This window comes from Larus michahellis, chromosome Z (genome assembly GCF_964199755.1).
Source record: "Larus michahellis chromosome Z, bLarMic1.1, whole genome shotgun sequence".
Taxonomy (NCBI): domain Eukaryota; kingdom Metazoa; phylum Chordata; class Aves; order Charadriiformes; family Laridae; genus Larus; species Larus michahellis.
In genome coordinates this window covers 29847348-29871158 of record NC_133930.1, presented here as the reverse complement: position 1 = coordinate 29871158, position 23811 = coordinate 29847348, and positions in this window count along the sequence as shown.

Below are 23811 nucleotides of genomic sequence, written 5' to 3'. Positions count from 1 at the left end.
TATCAAACAGACCCTTTTGGGTCAATTTCTTAGACCTGGCTTCTTTTTTTTGTGCTTCCTTTTGTGATCCAGCTATTTCAAAAGAGTATTACTGGGACAGGAGACCCTCGAACAAGAGTGTACCTGGATGGTACAGAGCTGGCAGATGATACTACTGAAACTGAAAAAGTATTAGGGCTTCTCTTGCCTTTGCCAAGAGCTAAAGACAATTCCACCAGCAGTCTGGGTAGAGAAGGGAGGGAATTTATCCTGCTTTTCCACTGGTACGCCAAGGAAACCACAGCTGCATCTGGGACTTTTCTGCTTAAGTATACCAACAGCTGAGCTACAGAGCAACAGATTAGTGTACTTGAGAGACAATCAGACAGCAAACAAGTTTATTCAAATACTTTGAAAAGACATGCTGTATCCTCAAATCTCTATCTGGGGATTTTTTACTGTGATATACAATCTGTTTTGTGATGGCCAGCCTGCTAAAGCAGTCACAGACAATTATTAGTGCTAGTGTGAGCCAAAATGTAGTTATTCAGTTTCCATTTTGTAAGGTTTACACTACTTAGATAGCTTGTAATATAATTCTGACTGATACGAAAAATTAATTCAGTAATTAGGTACCTCTCTGTAACAAATGGACCTATGGGTATTCCCAAAATATATGGTTCAAATTAGTGATAGTGTCTGCATTTGCTTCATGTACTGGCATTCCTTATCAACCAGAGCATGGCTCACTGACTACATTCTAGAGCTGTTCCTGCTAGGTATCTTCTATGGATACCCAAAAGGTAGCTGAGAATGCTGTTGAGGATGATTGACGAACCTTACCGTTTTGTTACTGGCTTACTTATTTTAGGGACTTTGTGTTCAATTCTCTATCTACAGACCTTAGGGATTTAAGGAGTTTTGGAGACAGCAGTTTTTCTGGGTCTGAGTCAGGCTTCGAGGCCCATATTAATAGGAGATGCTACTCAGTGAATACTTTGGTCTTTAGATATAATTTTTCTTCCTTTAATACTGCAAAAAGAAGTGGTATTTCCAGTGCTTTAAGCATCTAGGATCCTCACCCCACTAATTTATACTGCTGAGATCACCAGCCACTCAAGACCTCCTCAGCCCAAGGATTTAAAGTGGCTGACTGGTGGGGCATCTTTGCTTAACAGTAGTGACAACAGCAGTAACAACTACTTTGTTAAGAAAAATTGCAGCCTGTGTAGAGGGTTTGCACTGTCCGCAGGAAAGATCCTTTCTGATTTCAGTAGCAGAAAGGAATATATACAGAGAGAGTGCCAAAATAAGCAGAAATCTAGGACTGGCCTATTATTAAGATTTTTACTTCTGGAAAGGAAGAGAGGTGGTGTTTACCACTCACTGAAGGGTGTCTCCCTACAGCTGAATGAAGATGCTGTTACAGTGTTGTGCTGGTTTATGTGTGCCAGGTAGTTTAAGATAGCATAGATAAAAAAAGCAAGGCACACCCAGTGGCACGACTCTCCCGTGTGCCAGCAACCCAACCTATTCAGGGAACTGGGCGGTTCATTCTCTTCAAGCTATAGCCCATTAAGTTGCTTGCTAACTGTGTTAAGTAATAGCACTGGTTAGCTGTAAATGTTCTTAATTTCCTTTGGGAATGGGATAACAACATATCTGAGGTTTGAATGTCCTTCTGGAGGGACTACAACTCAGCTATATCTAGCAGGATCTGCTTTGCTTCTAGTTTAGCTAAATTTATTAGGCAGACAGTTTGTCAAAATTAGCTATTGTTTGTTAGGTATTCATGATTGTACAGGACAAGATGTACCTGAAAGTCCACTTCCTCTTTAATTAAACTGAAGGATTAAAATTATTTATCTTAATTATTGATCCTAAACTCCAAAGGATGCGGTGGAAGAAATACTGTCTCCAGTGCATTTCACACTTTGCTTTCCTGTTGCAGCATAGCAACACAATTACCTTCTCATAACACCCTCTAAGGACTTAACCACAATCTCATAACCGCCATCTTCTCGGATCCCCCTCTTTCCCCCAAATCAGCACAACTCCAGTCTTCACAATCCCAGGGCATTGCGCCCATTAATTCAAGCCCGTCCACTGAGGTCCACTACAAAGGCCAAGTAAGACCCTGGGTATAGAAAAAAGATGTGGAAACAGTATCTCCATTTAGTAGCATCTGCTGTTGTCTTACTGCAAGGTTTTTACCTTGCTTCTGAAAGGTGCAATGAACATTCACAGGACAGTTGTCTAAACCAGATGAAATGGGAAAGAAGAGGGAAACCTGAAAAGGCCATAGGTTACATACGTAAATGGGAGTTTCAAAGACAACAGGAGAAAGTACTCAGGTAAATTTAAAAAAAAAAAAAAAAGATATTATGGAAGGTAATACATTCAGGTAGCAAGCACTACAATGTTGGAAGTGCTACCCTAAGTTGTTGCTATGTAAGAGATACCTTCAGCATCAACGACAGCTTGGCACAGTAAGAGATGCTTTGCAACTTAATTTCATCTCAAGCAAAAGATGAGATTTGAAACCAAATTGATTTTCTGGAGTTGGAGAGAGATTCATTTTGTGTTTGGAAGCCATTCACAACACCTTTAAAGACGATGTTCTCAGGTCACATATTAATTCTGCCACATGCCCTTGTAATGCAGAGTTTGATACTTGCAAACAAGAGGATGTCCTCTGGGCACAGTAGCCAAGGGAGACGACTTTCACGGATAAACTCCTGTCTCTGTTATAAACTGCACAGCTGATGGAGATCCTGGAGCTCATTCCAAAGAAACCATCAAATCTATTGCACGGGTGCAACGGCTCAGGACTAGTCATGAGCAGGTCCTGTCAGAAGCCAAGTGCCCTTGCCTTGCAGGTCACAGAACCCATCAGCTGCCACTGGGTTATGAGGGAGAAGAGCTGGGGCCCCATTTCAGACTGCTACGTTCCTACCTGTGGAAATCTGCTCTGGTGTTTCAAAAAGCGAGGTTTTCTTTCTTAAAAAAGTCCTTCTTGTGTCACTAGTGCAAAATAATTCCCTTTCCCACTTCAGAGGTGTCTGCCATTGGGTAGGCAAATCCACACAAACTTTGGAAAAGTCTATGAAATCTCTGAGGATAAGGTGCTGTTCATTTATACAAAATATCCCCAGCACCACCAGAGCAGAGAAGTTTTTTCCAAATTTCTAAAAAATTCCTAAAAACTGTGAGACTCTGCATTTAACTGTATTTTTGTAATGCCTTGTGCTAGACCTGGGTCCTCTCATTTGAGCCTCTCTTGTTTTTAGCTGTAATTTACCTGCATGGAGCTGCATTGCATGAGGAATTCTGTAGGTAGGCAGTGGGCTGAAAACTGGTTTCTTCGGCATATTGTATTGGCGGTTTACAAATTGTTTGGTCCACGCATTAGCTGTATGGAGTACAAGGAGCAAAGGTGTAAGCTATCTTCTGAAAATGACTGGGGTTCAGTGGATAAAACTGAGCAGGCCCTTCATTTACTTGTCACAGCCTGAGAAACAGAAAATTTTGGCACAGCCTGCATAGACCGAATTAGGGTAATCCAGCTCAGAAGTGATCATGCCTGGGTCATTGTGACCATTGCTTATCTGGGGAGAAGGGATGACTCCTGCTCAGCTGGAGGTGATAAACGGCCTTCTTCCAGGCTCGTACAAATAACCCCAGGGCTTAACTCGATGTATTTTGAGAGATGCTCTATGGAGGATAAGGAGAGTCGTTCGGGCTAGTTCTTCAAAGGATTTCTACTCCCTAATCAGCACTAACTCAGCCACACTGGCTCCTCTTGCTATCCGCCTTGGAGGCATGCCCTGAGGGACATCACTGGTGGTGAACAGACTTTTAGTGTTTGCTGGCAGTAGCCATGGGTCCTGTTGAACTTCATTATTGAAAAGCCTGAAGCAATCCTGGCTGTGCTCCCTCTGGGACCCCTCTTTTGGTCTTTGCGCACAAGGACAGTATCTGCCTACATGACAGTTACACTGCTCAAAATCTGGGTTATGTTCCCAGGCAAGCTGTTGGTCATCTGCACAGAGCTGAGAAGATAGTCACAGCCAGCAGCAAATTGATGTTCCCCCGAGGAAAGGAGGGGAACTAAGGCTATTAATGCCTGACTCACTCCTGTTGTGGCTGCTCCAGGGGCTGAGCATCTCTATTCCTACCCTGACACAGCTTGCGGAAAACCACTAGTAAATCCAGTATTACAGGCTGTAAGATAATTTTCCATGCTGTCAAGGGTGTGCGGACTCTCTCCCAGTCCTCTAATGCATCTTCTTCCATAAGTGCTTGTCACTCATCTTTCATCTTTCAGTCCCCCAACAGCTGCTCTCCTTGGTCAGCCTGTGAGGGTCCAGGGGGAATCCTGTGTATATCCAGACCACTGTTATGCTGCTACTGTTGCAATGTGGATTGCGGTCGTTGCTATCAGCCTCTATCGCGGTGTGTTGGTTTTCAGCATGTATTTAATGGACAGCCATTTCCTCTGCTTTGAAAGGCACCATTTTCTGTCCTTAATCAAAGTCCTGGGAATGAAAACAGCAGCTCTGTGATGTACCTCTTCCCCTTTTCCTGTAGAGGGTTTGGAAGCGTAGAGCCAGAGGTGGCTTACCTCATTTCTGGTCAGTAACAGCTTTATTAGCCAGTCTTAGCAGCCGGGCAAAGAAGAGAGTAGTACACACAGGCGTAATCATAGTAATTAAGCTATTTTTGTAACAAAATTGGGTTGCTAAAGGTTTGCACAAAAAAAATGTCATAACCGGTATTGTAAGGGAAATGCCATTTCAATTAAATACGTCAAATCCTTTTAAAAATATTTAATAAACCAGTCAGTGTATTTTGAAGAAACACTGTCTATTCTTCTTGCTGAGAGTGCGGCATTTGTTCATCTGCTAGCTGCAAACAGTCAACTAAAGATATGAAACAAATCTGATGATTTTAACACAGGGTATTGATTTGTGTAGTTCCAGTATGCTTGGAATAGGGGCATTGTTTTATTCTGCAGACAGATGCTTCCTATAGCAAGCAGCAGGAACATCCTAAGTGTGCAGTTTGATTTTCCAGCAGGAAAATCCCTTGGGGTTCTAAAAACAGGTTTTTGCATTTCACAAATATGGAAAAAATAGCAGAGGCCAATTCTCACCTTAAAAGTGATGGGAGGAGGAGAGGAGGAAATTAGACAAAATGTTTTCCCTTTGACGGTATAGTCAGGTGCAAATGTATAATTTAGGTAGTATATTTCCAGTCAAGTTCCACAAAACCTATATGGGATCTCTCTGTACAGAAGATAATGCATGCCACGTAAGAGTTATTACATATACACAGGAAAATGATGTCAGCATAAAACAATCGGAATGACAGATGGGTACACATGACAAACAAACAAACAAACTGTTAGGTTTTTGATATTCTTCCTTTAGTTTCACTTGCTTTATTTTGTAGAGGACATGAGTTATTTTTAATTCTCCATAATATCTAACACAGCAATGCTCCCAGTCAACAGAAGATAATCAATACAAAAGAAACTGTTGTACGGATAATTAAGACATAGAACTGTTAATGCAATACTCTAACATCTGTTAAAGGCTATGGCATTTGTTTTAAGTGTTTTGAATGGCTCTGAGCATGTTCAGTAGGACATATGCGTCAACCCACAGCATGGTCTGGATGGACTCCTGTGGAAATCATTTAAGAGACATTTTGTTTTCTTTAACGGATGATTTTGTAAAGTACACTTTGGTTGGAAGTCTTTGTTAAACATTAGTAAGCACAGCTAAAACCCTAATTCATGACGGTCTTTGCACTTGCTCAATCCTTGAGACAGAGACAGGCATAAATGGGCATTTTCATCATTACAACTCAAGGAATGGGTTGTGTGTCTTTAGTACGGTTGAACAAATGCAGCCTTTGCATGTAGCCAATGTGTTAGTGAGTTACACTACTTTGAAAAGAAAGAAATGTACAAATGCATTGGTTATTTTTATCCCATTCAGAGTCTGATTGCTCTTAATAACACTGAGATTATAAAGGGGGTTTTGGACTGATGATCAAAGCATATGGCATGCTTCCTAAACCGGAAAGGAGGAGCTGGAAAAAAGCCATATGGGACTGGGAAAGATTTGGAAAGATGTAGGAAAAAAAAACTCCTTTCAGAGAGAAAGAAGCTCTGCCAGTTGTTCTTGATGAGGTTGTTTTCTGTTCAGAGTGTTTATGTAAGTGTGTATTTATGCTTGGCAAGGTAGGACATGGCAAACCACAAATAACAAAGCAAGATTCTTTGGGAGCAAAATGCAGTAAAGTATGTGAAGCTGATGATATGCTACTGGATGCCATTTCTTGGACTGAGTGAACTTTCTGCTCTAAATAAGCAGTTTCCTTAGTTCAGTTCTTTTGCATGCTAATTTTTTCATTTTCTTGGGTGACAATATAGTTTCAAAGTGGAATCTTCAGTGATTTTTGAAGTCATTCTTAAAAGACTGATAAGGTAGAATAATTAATTAGTCACAGTGGCTGCTGACATTTTGAGATAAGTCTGGCCTGCTCAACAAGGAAGACATGATGGAGGAACTATAGACTTGGTTAAAGAAACACTTAGGTCTATCAGGGATGAATAGGTCATTTGGTGATTATGTAAATGTTGCTTACAGAAGTTCTGTGTGAAGAGGATGGTATATCAGAGTGATGTTTCTCCCAGAAATCTGGGGTGGGTGGGGGAAGGGGGAAAACAAGGGAGGACGTCAGCTGCATAAAATAAATTACTACTCTTGAAGAACAGTTGAATGACCAAGGATATAAAATGAGTGACCTAAGTTTAGTTGCAGCTACCAAAAAAGATTCTTATTATAGAGTAGACTGACCTGCGTTTCCCCCCTTCTCTAAAGGAAAGGAAAATACAGAGTAAGTCCTAGTGTACTGAGTTTTTGGGGTAATTTTCTCCCTCCCTACTTCCCTGGGAAGTCAAGGAGCTGTCTTTTGAAAAAGCACACTGCAAAGTGCCACAGATCTCCTCAGGCTTTGAAGATACTCTAGCTGCCCTCATGCGGTTCGCCCTGACCTGGTGAGCCAAACAGAATCCCCTATCACTGCACCAGCAGTGCTGCTCCCTGAGCCTCTCTGGGGACGGACAGGGTGCTCTGCCATGAGATAGGGGAGCCTGGGGCATTCATATCTTTTCATGGGGCCTCTCCATGAGGCTGGAGGAAAGCTGCACACCTGCCTTCAGACTCTGTGATCCGCTTCTTTTCCTAGCCACCGTCTTTCTTCCCCCCATAGATATAGGCATCACCTATTTTATCTGGTAAAGCAGGCTACTGCATTGACCAGTTAGCTCCCTAAAGTAATTTATTTTCAGGAAAGCTAAGGCAAATCAGCTAAGGGTGTGAAGAGAAGCATTGAATTAAACCACATTATATTGCTACAGAAGCTCCCAATCAGGTGTCACATTATTATATTGCAGCAGCTTTCTCCTATGCAAAGGAAGGATAATTTACTGTGATCGAAGAACAACTGTACAGGAGTGAATGGGAGCTCTTACTCAGGGTGAAGGGTTAATGATCTTAATTTATACTCTGAATTGATGTACTTCTACCTTCCTCGTGTAGCAAATCCACACTAAATGCAGGTGTCTGGTTGAGACAGAAGTCTCAAGTTGAGACTGGTTGAGTCTTTTGATTCTGGTTGAGTTTTTTGATTATTACTTTCGGTAGTGATATATTTTTAAAAGGCAAACAGGAACTCCTGTGTCACCTGCTTAATTTGTGTTCCTGCCTCGGGCCCTTGACTGCATTTTAGTTGTCACCTTTAGTCCCTGTCCCCACATCAAATCATTCTGCAGGAGTCTGGGAGTAACTCAGTCCTGAGCTGGCACGGGGACCTTTTTGACATGAAAATGCACATTTTGAATGCAAGAGCTCTGTGTGACTTTCTCATCTGGTTCAATTTACTCTTCTGCCTAGCTGCTGTTACATGTCATGTCACAGATTTCCCATTCTCCTGAGTCCAGCCCCAGCAGATTAATGGCACTATGTCAGCGTGCAGATAGCAGGTCTGCAATTGCATCCTTTTTGCATGAGTGTTTATTCTCTGTTTTGGTGACTTGTGCTACCAAACCAGAGGTTTCCTACCTTTTTTTTTTTTTGGTGTGTATCCCCATCTTGTAAGTCTAGAAATTGCATCCACCCGGTCCACATAAGTAAAGACAGCCTGCTGGCAGGAGGATCAGTCTTGCCGTGCAAGGTGTTGGACTTCCCTGGGAAGCATTTAGGCATTCACAGATTGAAAACCCCTGCAGAAAACCCAGTGGCACAGTAAATGCCTCAGGATCTCCTTTAGTGCCTGCTTTATTTGATAAGAGGTTTGTTTACATGGTTTAATATCTTTAATTAGTCTGCATTGTTGCTGAACTGCTGCTGTAGTTTGCATTACAATTGTTCTTTGAGACTGGTAACTGAATACATTTTCTTCAAGTATCTACTACTCTTTATGCTTTGTTTTATGTCCACATTTCACGGGTCCCTGTGCAAAAATATTGGCTTTTGATTGGGCTCAGCAGGTATTCCTGTGACCAGTCTGACCAGCTGTCTTCCTTCTCTTTCTTTTGTGTTCACAGATCAAATTTATCTCACAGAAACAAATGCTGCCAAGTGGTTTATATTAATAATGCATTGAAAGCTGCAGCCACATCTGATGTTTTCTCCTACTCTTGAGGAAAAGGATTATTGTAAACCTTGAATGTTCCTTTCGTTCCTCCGGTCAGAGTGATCTTGAGGGCTCTTAAGGTACTCGAGGAAGGCTTACAGGAATGTAAGTGGGCTTTTCCAAAAGAAAAAAACATCCTACTTTTGCAGTTAGTTCCAAGGACTGTGTCTCCTGCCATGGAGCAATCCTACCCAGATCTAGAAGGTCTGGAATGGCGTGCTACCTAGTGGATTAAAAGTGGATACCACTTTCAGTTAAATTAGCCAGCATTATGCAGGATGTTTCCTCTGATGTCTATTTATTGTTAGTTTTTTTTTTTCCCCCTGGCTCCCTGGCTTAAAGGAGTCAAAAGACAGAGGTTTTTCATCTCATCCCCATAGTGGAGGTTAGCTAGGCTCTAAACATGCTTTGTTGCTCTCTAAATTTCATTCCCCCTTTGAACATCTATGACATTGAGGCAACCAGGTCTAAACTCGTCTACTGGAGTCTAAGGGACCTTGGCACTGATCTGAGTTCCTGCAGTCTGGGACCAGGAGCAAGGTGCCTGTGCTCCCTGTCCCTGCATGGGATGTTGATGAGTAGTGGTGCATACTCAGCTTGGAGCTGCACAGAAATGGCAAATAGGAGATGGTATCCACTGAGTATATGAAATCCCATCCATCTCTGTTGGACTCAGCTTTACCGGATGGCCTAATAACCTGTACAGCAAATGAAGGATCAATGCATTTGTCCAAGGATCTTTTCCCAGCGTCATAACTTTTTTTCATAACACACCGAGTGGCACAGTTAATGGCAACAGGAAATGTTGAGGGTATCTTCTCCCTCACTCATACTAGACCAGACCTGTCAGAGCTCTCTGCTGGCAGCTAGAAGATGTGGCTGTGAACTGGTATCGAGAATAATCGTGCTCTTAGCCCTGTGGAAACGCTGTGGTAAGAGGCAATGTGTCTCCAAGTTGCACAATATCTTTTTTCCATTCTCTCTGTCAGCAAATCTGTGCCTAAGCCACCATGGTCAGCCTCAGGGAGTTACTCTGAAAGATTTTGAGCTACTTCCTATTCAACGTGCGTTTCTTAACATGCAATTTTTTTGAACAAGATCTCATTGTACTTTCTGTTTTAGTTTCTGTCTTTTCTTTTGTCGTTCTCTGTTTTCTTCCCTCTCACTGAATTGATAGATGTGATGAATACTAGTATCAGCTGTGCACGTCCTTTCATTTCATTTCCAGCCTATAATGCAGATGTTACACCAGGTGCTGGGTCTCACACGCTTCATGCTAAATCTATCTTTATAGGTCCTCATGAGACAAACGCACTTACATAGGTAATTATCTTGGCTTTGCATTTCTTTTTTTGCAATTTGCAATCCATTTGACGGCACTCACTTCCAATCCTGTGTCTGTATATAGCATTTTGTAATTTCTGACACAGTAAGAATCAAAATCTAAATGAGATCTGTTATGGCCAATGGAAGTCCATCACAGAAGGCAGGAAATGTGCAGGCTGATATTTGTTTTTAATGGCACTAGATGTTTCGGTACACTAACACTTTCACACCTGACATGACAGGCTGACCCTGCGGAAACTGGTAAGGCATTGATAGCAACATCAAAGGAGTGAATGGACCATATGCTGATTTTATAAATCAGACATCAGCATCTCAGAAATGTCTACATCTGCATTCTGGGGGGACCTGCAAAAGTAAACTGTGCATCCTACAAAAGAGAAAATTGTAACCAGTGACTGAGAGTCAGCAAATTCTTTTGAAGTTCAAATAAATATTTATGTTCAATTGGTTACATTCATGCATTTTGAGCATGATTTGTTGGCTTTTGAAGTAATGGAATACCAACTAAAAAACATTTGAAACTATAGTGGAATTATCTCTTTTCTTGTTTTAATGGCATCTAGCACGACTACAACTCACACATTTTCTAATATATACGTTGATTAAAAACTTCTCTTGAGTCTCTCTACAGATTTAACTGGATCTCAGTAGGAAGGTTTCTGAAACAGTCTGAATGTTCCCCATGCCCTATTCTATCTTTTATAATATATCTCCCTTAGCAATGAGCCTATTTACAATTGTGTGTGTGACTTTTTTGTCTTGTGCTGCATGCACACCCTCAGAGTATGTTACAGAAGGGCAAAGGAAACCTGAGGGTGGCAGGTATAAATGGTGGGTGGGATCCTTGGTCTGGTGACCACATGCTGGCATGATGGAGTAGCAGGAAGAAACCAGCTGATGTGCTGATAGAAGGAGAGATTAGCGGTGAGGCTGGAGCTTCTGCAGGGAGAGTAACAGATATAAGTAAAAAAGATGGGGAAAAAAAGGAGATTGCGAGCAGCCGAATGTCTATAGGGATTAGCTTGGGGGGTAGAACATTGAATGGGAAGGAAGAGAGTAAGTTAGGAGACTCTAGAATGCTCAGAGAAAAGGGAATGCTAAGGTTGGGAGGAGATGGTTTGGGAAGAGTGAATGAGTTTTGGCATGGTGGAGAACAGATGAATGTATGTGCTGATGTATTTGCACTGACAAATGAGAGGAGTTCCAGATCTGGAACACCAATCTAGCGTCTAGGAACACCAGCCAAAATCTATTACTGGGGAGTTAAGTAAAAGTACTGTTCTGCCAAGAAGTGTTCTGTTAGTTCCCCACTACATCCCGCTGCTGTGATAAGGAAATGTGATTTTTACACACAATTGTTCAATAGAATATGCATCCTATCGTGACAACACAATTTTTAGTGATCCCAAAACCATTTGCTGGAGGGCAATAAATTTTAAAAGAAAATGCTGTGAATTTCATGGGAAGGTAGAAGAGTGACGGGAAATCATCAAAGTAACTTTTAGTCTGTCATTTTGCTATGCTGCTCAGTGCTTACCATACTCCTCTCTGCAGAGAGGACTCCACAAGGCCAGGGCTCTTCTAAAGTCACTTTGAAGATGTAAGTAAGTGGCTTGTGAACCTTGTGCAAGGTCTTTGCACACAGGTATATCCTAGCCTTAAGGCATAACTTGTGCTGGAATGAAGCATGAATATTAAAGCTGGGTTTTGGCACAAAGGTGTGTTCTGCCTTCTGATCTAAGCGACCAGGGTTGCCAGGAAGCTTGAGTTGCCAGTGATTACTTGTGCAGAGTTTTACCTTTGGCCAGGCCTTTGCTTACTAAGGAGATCATTTCTGTAGCAAAAGAAGGACACTTCACTTCCCAGGGAATTAATACAACCACCAAATTCTACAATCGTGTAGGTTAAGTATCAAGCCAACGAATGTCACTTATGTTCCTGTAAATTAATGGAAAGGGTAGGCTTATCAAATCATCTTCAGGAAAGCAAAGTACAATGAGGAGACTCAGTTTCTTTTTTACACTTATTCTAAAATAGCCAAAAAATGGATGATAAAAATCAGTGCCAAAAATATTGGATAATAAGATGGCATTACTGTCTCTGCTCAAAGATACTCTAAGGCATTCCAGAGGAGATTTCCCATGAAACAGAAAACTGGATCCGATAAGCAAACTCTTGACTATAAAATATATTAAGACTTATCCCTTTCTATAATCCTCCTTTAAAAAAAGGTGGCCACATTAACAGTAACAAAAGAGAAAAAAGAGAGAAAAACAAGACCTTGAAAATGGCCCCGGGTGAAAAATTCAGCTGAGGAAGGAACAGGAACAATTCATGTGTGTTGTGCTATTGCTGTGTGATGTTGCTTTCCTGTTTACACCTGAGGGCAGGTGTAAGTACAGTACCTCATCAAAACACAGGGAAACTACTGAACTCAAATGTGTGAGTAGTGGATGTTGAGATAGCCTAGCACTGAACAGCTTGTCATTTGAAACCATGCTGGGAGATCTTTTGCTATTAAAGCCATGTTACCTGTTAGCAGCTTGGCAGAGAAGGGTAACATTGATTCAGGTGCTTATCATTCTATTTCTCTGTGTTCTAATCTGTAAAAATGGTGTTACAGGGGATGGATGCATTTCTGACACAATTTAGAAAGTTGAACTGGAGCTAGCAAGAGCACACTGTGATCCTTGAGTGCATATTTATTGAGAAAGGTCAATTAAGTCAAATACCCCATTGATTCCTGTACAGAAAGGTTGAGATCAATTTGATCACATGGAACAAGTACTGAAAAATGCATCACCGGCAACTCCCACTGTGCAAGTGCCTTGTCAGATTCTGTAGATGATTGCTGCAAAATGGGCTGAACCTCATTCTCCCTCGTAATAGGTATCCAAAGATATTGGCTGAGTAGGCAATAATGAAAAATATCACTCAAAAGCAAGTTGTTATTATTATTTTTTCCTTTTCAGCAGGCTTGTCAATGTGTAGCAAAGGCATGGAAGAGCTTGCTCTGTTTCAGCGGTGCTGCTGGATCACTTCATCACAGAAACAAACACCCAAATATACTAAACTGGCAACACATAATTCTGTACTGGTATGGCTGGAAAAAACAGAATTTACCTGGACCTAATTCCTAATGTCTTGGCAGGATTCTTGAATTGTTCCAAGCAGTGTAAGGGCGCCTTAATATTAACGGGTAATCCATCCTGGAATACCTGAGAAAGCACAAAGCTTTTTTTCTAAAAAGCGGTTGAATTACATGTTGCTTTTATACATCTTAAATAAACAGACCAATGACGGCTCTACACAACAATTTAAGTTGAAAAAAGGAATAGTTTTTGCAAGTAAAAATGAGAAAATCTTAACTGGACCAGCTGAATTTTCCCTAAGATAATGTGGATTTAAAGAAATATAGCCAAAATGAAACAAATTTCTATGGCAATAACAGCATGGAAACTACTCTGAATATAGGACAGCATGACTGAGTTTTCTTCATAAACTGTGATTTTTGCACATTCTTCTACACAAATATTGTCAACACATCACCATTATGATTACAGTTAGATTAACAGGGTGGATTTTGGATACATGAGGTTATATGCGAAGTCAGCTCTACATGATAACTTTGCAAACAAATTTAACTCTCATATTAAGAAGAATGCATGCAACTTTAAAAGTCTGTGAAGAAAATTCTATCATTTAGAAAAATTAGAAACAAGCTACAGAATCTCCATAGCTTATACTGACACTTTGAATATGCTGCGTGTGCATATGGACAATCAGACAGCTTCCTTTCAGATCTTCCAATAGTTAATTGTCATAGCCTCAAGTTGGATATGCTTCCAGATATCGAGAAGAGGATGACCAATCTGTGTCAATGCCTTTATGCAATATTCATCACTGTTTCTTAGCATTTGTTTTTTGTATCTGCTTCCTCATGCATATACGAGTAAGACTCCATTCCTGGAAGATTTAGTAAGAGCTTGCTAAGCTGCAGAACTTCAACACAGCTACAGAGCTTCTCCTGCATGCCAATGCTAATCGAAGTCTGAGCTTTCGTGTACAATTCTAAGTAGAACAAAATAAGCATCTACTTCAGGCTGCATAAAAACAGTGTTCTTGTGTTGGTGCATTGTAGTAAATACCTAATATGGAGCTTAATTTTCAAATTAAGGTAGAGACATCCAACAGCATGATGGGCCAGCAAGTATCCAATTCCCCATTCAAGTGCCTAGTTATCCTCTGTACCTCAAGGACTATGATTATGACACTTCTGAATTTTTCTATGGCTGTATTTTGAAAGCATAAACCAATACAATTTTATGATGTTGACTTAGTGTATTCAGAGCTTCTTGGGCGCTTTGATGCCTGGAGTAACCGTCATGAGTCATGCAACCGTCTTCACATGTTGCTGGTGAAGCACTCAGAATGGCTTTTGCAGGTCCTTGCACTAATGGAATGGTTCACACCTACTGTATCCACATCCATTTCTATACATGATGTCACTTAAAATAACGTGACTTCATCTATATAGACTTTGAAATCAGAGCTGAGCATTTCAGAGGGAATGCGCAATAATTCTGAAATACTTCAAGTGAAGAAAAATGTTTGAATACAGTAAGAAATAGAGAGAAGTATTGGTAGTCTTAATGTCTTACGCATCCTACAAAAAAACATTTTTTCAATCCTTTGCCACTTTTGTTTGCTTCTCCTTTCTCTCCTTCCTCCCTCCCTCCCTCCACACTTGAACTGTGGGTGAAAACCAGCAAGGTGCATGTGGTCATCCATCTCTGATGAGCAGTGTGCTGGTGCCTCTAACTTGTCTTTAATGGGAGCTAGTGATTAAAGAGATTGAATCTGGAATAACCTCAACATCCAATGGTTCACCTCCAGATTCTATTGACAGTGGTAGAAAGTCATTCCTGATGATGGCTTTTCAGTAGCCAGTGAAAAATAATCAAGTATTGTTAGCCTATTCCTTGTGACTAAATGGCTTGTGAGTAAAACAGCCACCATGGAGATTGAGCCATAGGCAGACTTCAAGGCTTGAGAGTGGAGAACACAAACACTGCATCAATGCTTTGAAGGCTGCTCATTTAGGTCAGGGATGAATTGTGCAGTGAGGAGAATATAGAAGACCTGTCTCTTCTCTTGTTTCAAACACTGCTTTCAGACACTATGTTCAGTTAAAAGGGGAGGGAAAAAAAACCCCACCTTGCTTCAAATATCCTAGCTTACATGTACAGTGAGAAATGGCACAAAAAGGCAAGGAACCGTATAAGCTGGTAATTGCTGCTTCTGTACCTAAAAAACCATAGTAGGATCGTAAGCTATGTTTGTACAGGAACCATAATCATGGTTTGCCGGTATTTACATACCTAAAAATTTATAGTAGAAATAGTCCCTTGAAACAGAATTGTTGTGTCTGTGTGGTTTGTGTATCCCCACCCCAAAGGTGTCCCTGTCTACCTGCAAGAGCTCAGTACGTCTGAAACACTGAGACATACTTGCTAAAATTGGTTCTATCTTGTGCCCAGACCCCTATCACACACTACCAAGACAATCTGTGTTCCCAACCATTTATAGTGAATAGATATAGAAGATTAACTGTTCATCATCCTTATTTACACAGCAGGGAATTAAGGCACAGATTTCACTCAAGCTTAAAAATTTTGCAGAGTGCCAAAACCAGGCTTTCAACATCCTTAAGCAAATAAAAAGTCTTTTTCTTTCCTCGATCACCCAGAAGAACACTGTAATGTTGGTAGCACTACAGAGACAAACCTGTTTGAGTATTGTGATAGAAATATTAAGGCTGACATGAATGGGCATGTGTGGTTCTGGACGCAGCAGCAGGAACGAACAGCAGGCGAAGGGCTATATTAATGGCATGTGTTGGTTGATGGCACCTAGATTAGCACGTCATTGGACCCCAGATGGTATGTGCAGCTTCTCAGGGCACACAGTGTGCGAAGGACAGCATAAAAGAAGGAAGGCTCTACTTCTAGGCTAGAATAAAGATTCAAGCCTTTTAAAGATCATGGCAGAAGGCAGAAAACAGAGTAGGAACCATAAAACAACCAGGTAAATATGAAGGACGGTGAGCAAATCTTAGTGATCTGCAGAGGTGGAATAGGTTGGAGAGACAGGCTATCAGCTTGCAATGGGTACAGAAGGGTAGACCGAAGACTGGCACATGGTTTCCAAACACTGAGGAATCCAGGGTACAGGAGGAGGACTCAATAGCAGGTGTCCCTCATCTTCCATGCCATTTTAAGTTCTTGACAGACTCTGGGGTACTAGCACTTCTGTGCCCGGCTGCTGGGCAAGCCACTCTACTACAACTGTCTTGCTGATGATAAGTAAATGGATATGAGAGAGTAAAATCACTTTTGCTTCAGTGTTATTTAAAAAAAACCCTCACCCTTGCCCCCCTTTAAGGTCTGGCATTGAGGTTTGCTACTTGGCTGCTGCAGTATTGCAACACCATTTCTTGCATGCATGTGAATCTGCATGTAACCTTGCAAACAGTCTGCTTTTGCCAGAGGTCAGGAGTGAAAACCGGTCTTCCTGGCCATAGACCAGTTAGATGACTGCAAGACTTGGCTCCCTGTGTTTTCCAGTGATTCTAGAAAGCCACATGCTGTTTCTGAGCATGAAGCATTTGAAATCCTGTCATCCCTGGAACTCTTGAAGGCAACTGTGGGGGGTGATCTTTGCTACAAAACCACATTGTCTTGTCTGGCAGGTTTATTCCAACGCAATTAACCATTAATTTTAAAAGTTTCATTACAAAAAGGGTTGCCATTAATTCCTCTTTTCATCTCCCTAGATAGTACTTTAAAAGACAAAGCAACTTTTCATCAGCATATTTTGCTCCCTATTTTCAAGACAGTTGCTTGTTCTCTGCTTGGCCTCTTAAATTTTGTGTGTGGAAATACTGTGTTGTAAGAACTGGTCGGTTCTCCAAGGCCAGAACTGGGCTGCTAGAGGGTGGAAGTGCTCTTGCTGTGTTGTCCTACAGACAAACCAAATGCTGCAGTCTTTCCAGGGGAAAGAATAACATTTCTTTGCAGTTGGGCCCGGAGCAATCTTTGCTGTAATAAGCTTTGCCAAGATAATAATAATAATAATAATGTATAGAACGCTATGTCTACAAATATTACTCCAGGGGTGTTTGTGGGAGTCTTCTGTGGTAGGTAAACTGTAGCAGACAAATAGCCATTCCAAGAAACAGCATCTTGTCTGTAAAAGAATTAATAGATAAATGTCTTTTGTTCCCATCTTTACCACCCACTCCCCACACACATACTTTGCATTTATATTGCATCTTTTTATGCTCAGCCTTGTTATTTCAGCTCTGACAAAGGCCCTTGGGTGGGCAAGGAGTTGTATGAACATGCTGAGTTGACCTGCAGGTTCACTGACCCGTGTCATTTATGCAGTAAAGCAGAAAGTCTGTGGAAAAGCAGGTACACACATGCTTTTCCCACGTTCAAACAGGATACTGTTGTGAGTGTGAAAGGATGTATCTTCAGTTCCAGCTTTGAAAGCCTGTGGCTGATTTTGGTCTCACTCACCAGTTTATATGTTTTCTTTTTGGAAGCGGGAGGGAGGTCTCCAAATCACTTTGCAACTGCAGGAAATACTGCCTGGGCTGCTGTAAGGTCTGTCCTGCATGGCTGCCTAATCTAAAGTCAGGTACCCCAACTGAAAAGCCAAATGTGGACCGTTCGTGCTGGTTCAGAGGTTGGTAGGTAAGGGGAGACCATGATCTAGGCCTCTGACTTAGAATACGGTGTTTATCATTACATCCTGTCCCTGATACGCTCTATTCCCTGTGGTTATTTAATCTGCTGGTGATGATTCCGACTTCTGAAAACAGGTATTGCCTTTGCCTCAGTTGAAATGTTGCACAGTGCACAAGGCTTTTCTGCTCAATCTGGCCCTTTAAAAGCCTCTATGCAGAGATAAAAGCTAGTTGTATCAGAGGGATTTGTGTCCTTATCCTCCAGTCCGCAGTGTGCACTTCTGTCAAGGTGCAATTTGTCTAACCTTGTTATGAAAACCTGTGGTGCTTATACGGTCCTGGCCTGGAAAGATTACTGCCAGGAGAAAAGTAGATTCCTTCTCTTGCCCGTCTTTATAACCATCAGGACAATGCTGTATAGTCCTACAATATTTCCACATACTGCTTTATAGGTTGTTTTAGGTGAGGTAATTCTCGGGGGTTTTTGTAGAAGATAGTTTCTGGTACTTTCTTCTGGTGCCCAAGACAAAGCCCTGTAGTTCAAATGGGTTTTATTTCTAGATGCATCAACCACTGTTTTTCAGAACCAGCCAATATTGTTAATGTATTCTCCTTGCTCAGAAACCACACTAAAATTCACTGGAATTAGTTGCTGTGGGTCTTCCCCCCTCTTCTTATTATAGCTTGTCATATTAAATCAGGTTAGCCAAAGTTTTTCAGATCTGTCTTTAGGATTATATGTGTCCACAGGAAGAGAGAAGCTTGCATGCTTTGCTGCAAAGCACGCAAGCGTTTCTTTTTTTTGTTTGTTGTTTTTTTTAAGATAAAAGGAAGACACTATGCTGCATACAAATGCCCTGTTTGTCCTGCAGCACTTCTCTTGCTTTTAAAATAGCATCTTGGTTTCTGAACTCTAAAACCCCCTGCTCTAGGCAAAACCAAGGATTGCTCTTATAGACCTGTCCTCTAGCCAGTCTCCTATGGCAAGAGTCAAAGGACAGTTCACGGTCATTAGTTTGACAGCAAAAAAAAAGAAGTACAAGCAAAAGTCTGCAGAGATTATAAGGTCTCGTCTTTTGCATTGGACTCAACATAGATGTAGTGAAAGGTGGTAAGCTTAAAACCTTCACCTCCATGACCCTAATGCAGTGATTGAGATTTTAAAAGGTTCTGCATTCTCCTTGACATATATTTTCTTGGCTGTATGACAATACATACAATAGTGTACAGGCCTTGAACAAGAAAGATAACGGGAAGGGAAAACTGGAAGGTGATGTCCAAAAACCCTGCAAAAATTAATAATCTTTTATGGAACTATAGTCGCCTCTAAAACCAGTTGTGTTCCTCTGCAATTAAGAGAAATGGCCAGTGATAGCTGCTATATCCATATGTAGCTGCTCAGCAGGACCAGCATAGGGTATTTACCTTTACATACTGTTCTAAAGCATAACCACACAATTTCAAGAGATCTCTTCTGAGAACTGGACTGGAAATAAACCATGAGACTTGTGATCTACTTGATCTGGGAAAGCTACTTGCTTTAACCACAATTTAAATGTTACAGGCTGCACACCTCAGTTAGTCACCTGTTTTGTAAATGTGTCTCTTACAGGGAACTACGACGGTCCAGAGCAATGTGGTTTTCTGAACATGTTGAAAATCATGGCAGATGTACATGTTATCTGCCAGAAGAGTAGACCTTAGTGGTTATATAAACAGCTGAGCTCATAACAATTAATTTAGTCTTGTGTTATATGCACTCCTATCCATTATATATGTCAGTAGCCCATAGTCTTAGGGTACCTATGAGGGGTGACATGATGAACAATTCAGTGGCTTATCTCTTTCTTCTTAAACACTTAACCCCCTGCCACTAAAATAATTGTATCAGGACTCAGTCCTCCATGGACTAACCTCATTTGTGCTGCTTGATAGCTCATGCAACATTGAACATACAGATGATTGCTGGTGACAAGGTTTAGCATCCTGTACCTTTTATATCCAAAGCAGGGATGACTCTCAGGGTGCCAGGCTGAAGAGCAGGCATACTGCAAAGTCTTGAATTAACAAAGTATGGGGTGTGGCAAGAGTCTGGCTTTGATTAAATTATCAATTTTGAAATGTGCCATTCTCATGCAGTGATCTGTAATTGTGAATCAGATCAAGTTAGCTCTGCTAGACTTTGATAGCCACTTTTTTCTTTTTTTCTTTTTCTTTTTTTTTTTTTTTAACACTGAATCAGGAAGACTGCTTTCCCTTTGTTTGCTCTACTGCAAACAACTGGTATCTTAGATGACTGGTTTACGTCTCCAGCTGTGATAAACCTTCCTACAGACCGAGAAGGAGGAGGATGAGCATACTGTTAGCCCTTCCTTGCATCGTACTCTGAGTTGCAGAATGACCTTCACTGCAAGAACACTGGGCAGATCAGCAATGTCAAGTTCACTGCTGGCCAAATAATAGCTGTGGAGGTGGTTACTGACAAGAAGGCTGCAAGTGTTTGAATGAAAGCAGTGAAAAAAATAGGTATTTTTAGTCAGGTGGGCAAATTGCCGTTCTAATTTTCTGGTTTTAGTTGGATTGCCTTTGAAGCATGTAGCCTGTAAATGCACAGATCATGTTTCTATGTGGCCTTTGCTAGTACACCCCGATCCAAAGGCAGGCATTTTCCTAGTGGCTCTTCCTTTCATGGGAAGGAGGTGTCCTGTGGCTACGTACAAGGCTAGGACAACTTGAGTGCCGTGTCAGCTTTGGCACTGTCTGTCTGTGAGTTTTGACAAACTGCTGTGTCTCTGCCTTGCACGCAGAAAGCAGGACATACTTGTCACTCCTTCCACTTTTGTGTTAGACTGCTTCTTGGGACTGTACTGCAGCGGCAGGAACGGTGGGCTAACTCCTGCATACTGCTCCTAGCTCTGCTGTCATCTTCTCACAGAAGGAAACCTGGCGTTACACATCAAATCTAAAACCCGTAATGTTTCTGCTCTTGAAGAGTAGTGTGGGCAATGAAGCCTTTACCTTGCTCTCCTAAAATGTCTCAAGGACATGCTGCTGTTTTATATAAATATATTAAGGCCCAATCATGAAAATGATGTTAAAATTCACACCACAGAATGCATGCCTAGTTTTGGGATGGTCTGTATTCCACCTAGGTTGTTGTATGATGTTTTTCAAGTGCCAATGCATGTAACAAAGCTGATTTTTGTGGACTAAAAGTGTAACTGCTTTCTCTGAAACTTCGTGAGCATTCTGATGAAATCATGTTGAAAAGAAAATATGTGGCACAGACCCTGAGCACTGCTGAGAAGCTGAGCACAGAGTTGAGTCAATGCTCTTTTTTTTACTTTTATTTGCTTCAGGCTTGCAGAAATACTTTTCTTAGTGTATTAAACCCAGAAGGATGCACCCTGCAAATGCAATGCAAAGCAAGACTCATATCCAGATCAGCAACAGCTTTGAAGAGAGCTGTTTGAGGGGAAAGGGGTACGAAGGCCTGAGACAGTGAAAAAAGCAGGAGATATTAGGACATAATTTCATAAGGAACTTTGAACTTGAACTGTGCTCAGAAATGTTAATAATAATCCTGATCATACCTAAACAGTGTGACTCTTCCTTATCAAAACTTCATTACTAGCACTTGTACTATTCCCCATAAGGTGTGAATTCCCATGTTAAGAGACTAATACTTCATAACATACAAACTATAAACAACCAACTTAAATACGTCTACATTTCCTACCCATCTGGGCTTCATTTTACTGTGGCATACACCAATGGCCCAGCTTCAGAGCAAGCTAGAGCAAGTAATGATTGTATCTAAGGTTGTGGCATGACACCTGAAAACTGAGCAAGAAAAGCAGCAGGGTTTTTTATGCTGTTAATTCTCTGACCTGCTTAGGATGGTTTCTCTTGAATTTCTCAGTCTCTGACAAAGATTGTCTCAGATAAGGTATAGTTCAGCTAACCTGAAGTAGGAGGGTGATAATGAGGCAGAAGAAACTCCAATGGGCAGAATGCTTCTGCTCCCTGTGCCCTTGCCACCAGCCTCCTAGGAAAGAGTATTATTGCATAGCTCAAACCTTGAGGATTTCTTCCTTGAATATTAAATCTCCACCTATTAGGATCATATCAGTTTTCATTGTATGGGCCTTACTCGGTTCTTGCTCCTATAGGTGGTTGTGTATTTTCTAAGCATGTATTTAATGATCAGCATGTTATCTAGTTCATAAACTGGACCCTTCCATATTATCTCATGCCAAGAGGTTCAGTAACCATAGATTTACTACATTTAATAATAGAATAGCCTTTCATAACGGAATGATATCTCCTGAGAGATTGCTGTCTTGTTAAGTCCTGTATTTTTTTCTCCTGGAGAATCACTCATCCAAGAACAAGCTAAACTTCTCTTTGTTTTTGACAATGGATGAGATCATTGCCTGATGCTAACACAGACATTAAATAATAGAAATTGCAAATTAGACATGAAAAGCAGCCTGTGGATGCTGTTTAGCATTTTAATGCAATAACTGGTTTCCTAGCAATCAAGATACATTTACTAACAGTTTTTAAATAGCTGAGCATGCTCTTTCTAAAAAAGGTGTTAAAAGCTGAGAAGTTTGAACGCTTTTTTCCCAGATTATATATGAAGAATAACAGGCTTGTTATCGAGATGGAGTGAGCTTGTACCAAGAACTAGTGAACAAAAGCTGAAACTTTGAACTGCCTAGGAACATCTGATATGATAATGAAACTCATACCTAGCAATAAGGTTTCTGGATTGAATCCCTGTATTCTAGAGCCACAGGACTGGATACACCATCAATACACTGTCTCAGTAAAATCTCCTTTACATCTATGACACTTGTACTGTTGAACAGTGAGCCAAGGACTTTTTTTTGTGAAGATCAGCAGTCTCATGACAGAATGAGGCAAATCGCTTGTACCAAGTGGACAGACTCCCTGTAACCTGCCATGCTTCTCGCTAATGCCTGTTAGAGGGAGGAAAGATTCTCTAGAACTTCCTTATATTCAAACGCTAAAGAGAAACAGACTCGACACTGAAAAGTGAAACTAGGCTGAACGACTCCAGCATATAAATCTGACTTGAGTGCTTGGAGATACAGCACCCTGTCCATCAGTGTTGATGTCTGTCTGTACACATTTTGCTGGGACCAGACAACACTGGGCAAAGATGCAGAACTGACCAACGTCAGGCATCGCAGAATAGGGCCTAGAGAAAAGCCACATGCCAACATTCCTGATTTCAGGTTAAAGCACAACCCATGACAGAAGTTAGGAATCTGCATGAGGTGGCTTTGTTACAGATGTTCTCCTTTTGGATGTTCTTGTCTGACAAGCAGTCGCACCGAGTCATGCATTTGGCGTACGTCTTCTGTGTTTCTCAGTGATTTCAACCACACAACTACCTGATGCTTCTAGTACTCTGAAAGAGAGTGTGGTGTCTGAATTAGTGAATTTGGCAGGTGTACAAGCCAGATTTTAAAACAGCTCTGTATTTGGAAACTACATAAGCCACTGAATTGTTTTCAACTCTGTTTATGAAATGGTGTTCAGTGCAATCCTGGCATGGGGAAAAGGAGCTGCTCAGCACCCACCAGTGACTCCCACGGGTCAGGGAGGTTTCCCAGGTGGTATCTAAACCAGTTCACAACAGTCAGGGTGGAAGTACTGCCATCAGTTTAAATGGAAGCAGAGAACATTTCCTTTTAGCAGCATGACTTCAGAAGGCCTTTCTTTTTGTTCTCTGGGATATGGTGTGTTGGAAGGGCTCTTGGTCATGCTAGTTGGCAGATCCTAGCTGACACTTGTGAACAGACGGTGATGAGTATAGTTGTTCCCCTTCCTTCAGTTAAACTCCTTGAAGTCCATGAAGGAAAGATGGGATTTGGTGTTAAACTGTCCTGGACAAAAAGCCTCCAATCAAATGCTTGTTTTACAGTCAGTTGAGGTACTTTGGTTTCCAGCTAAGCACAGGAGAATTTCTGCCTGTGCATCAACTCTGA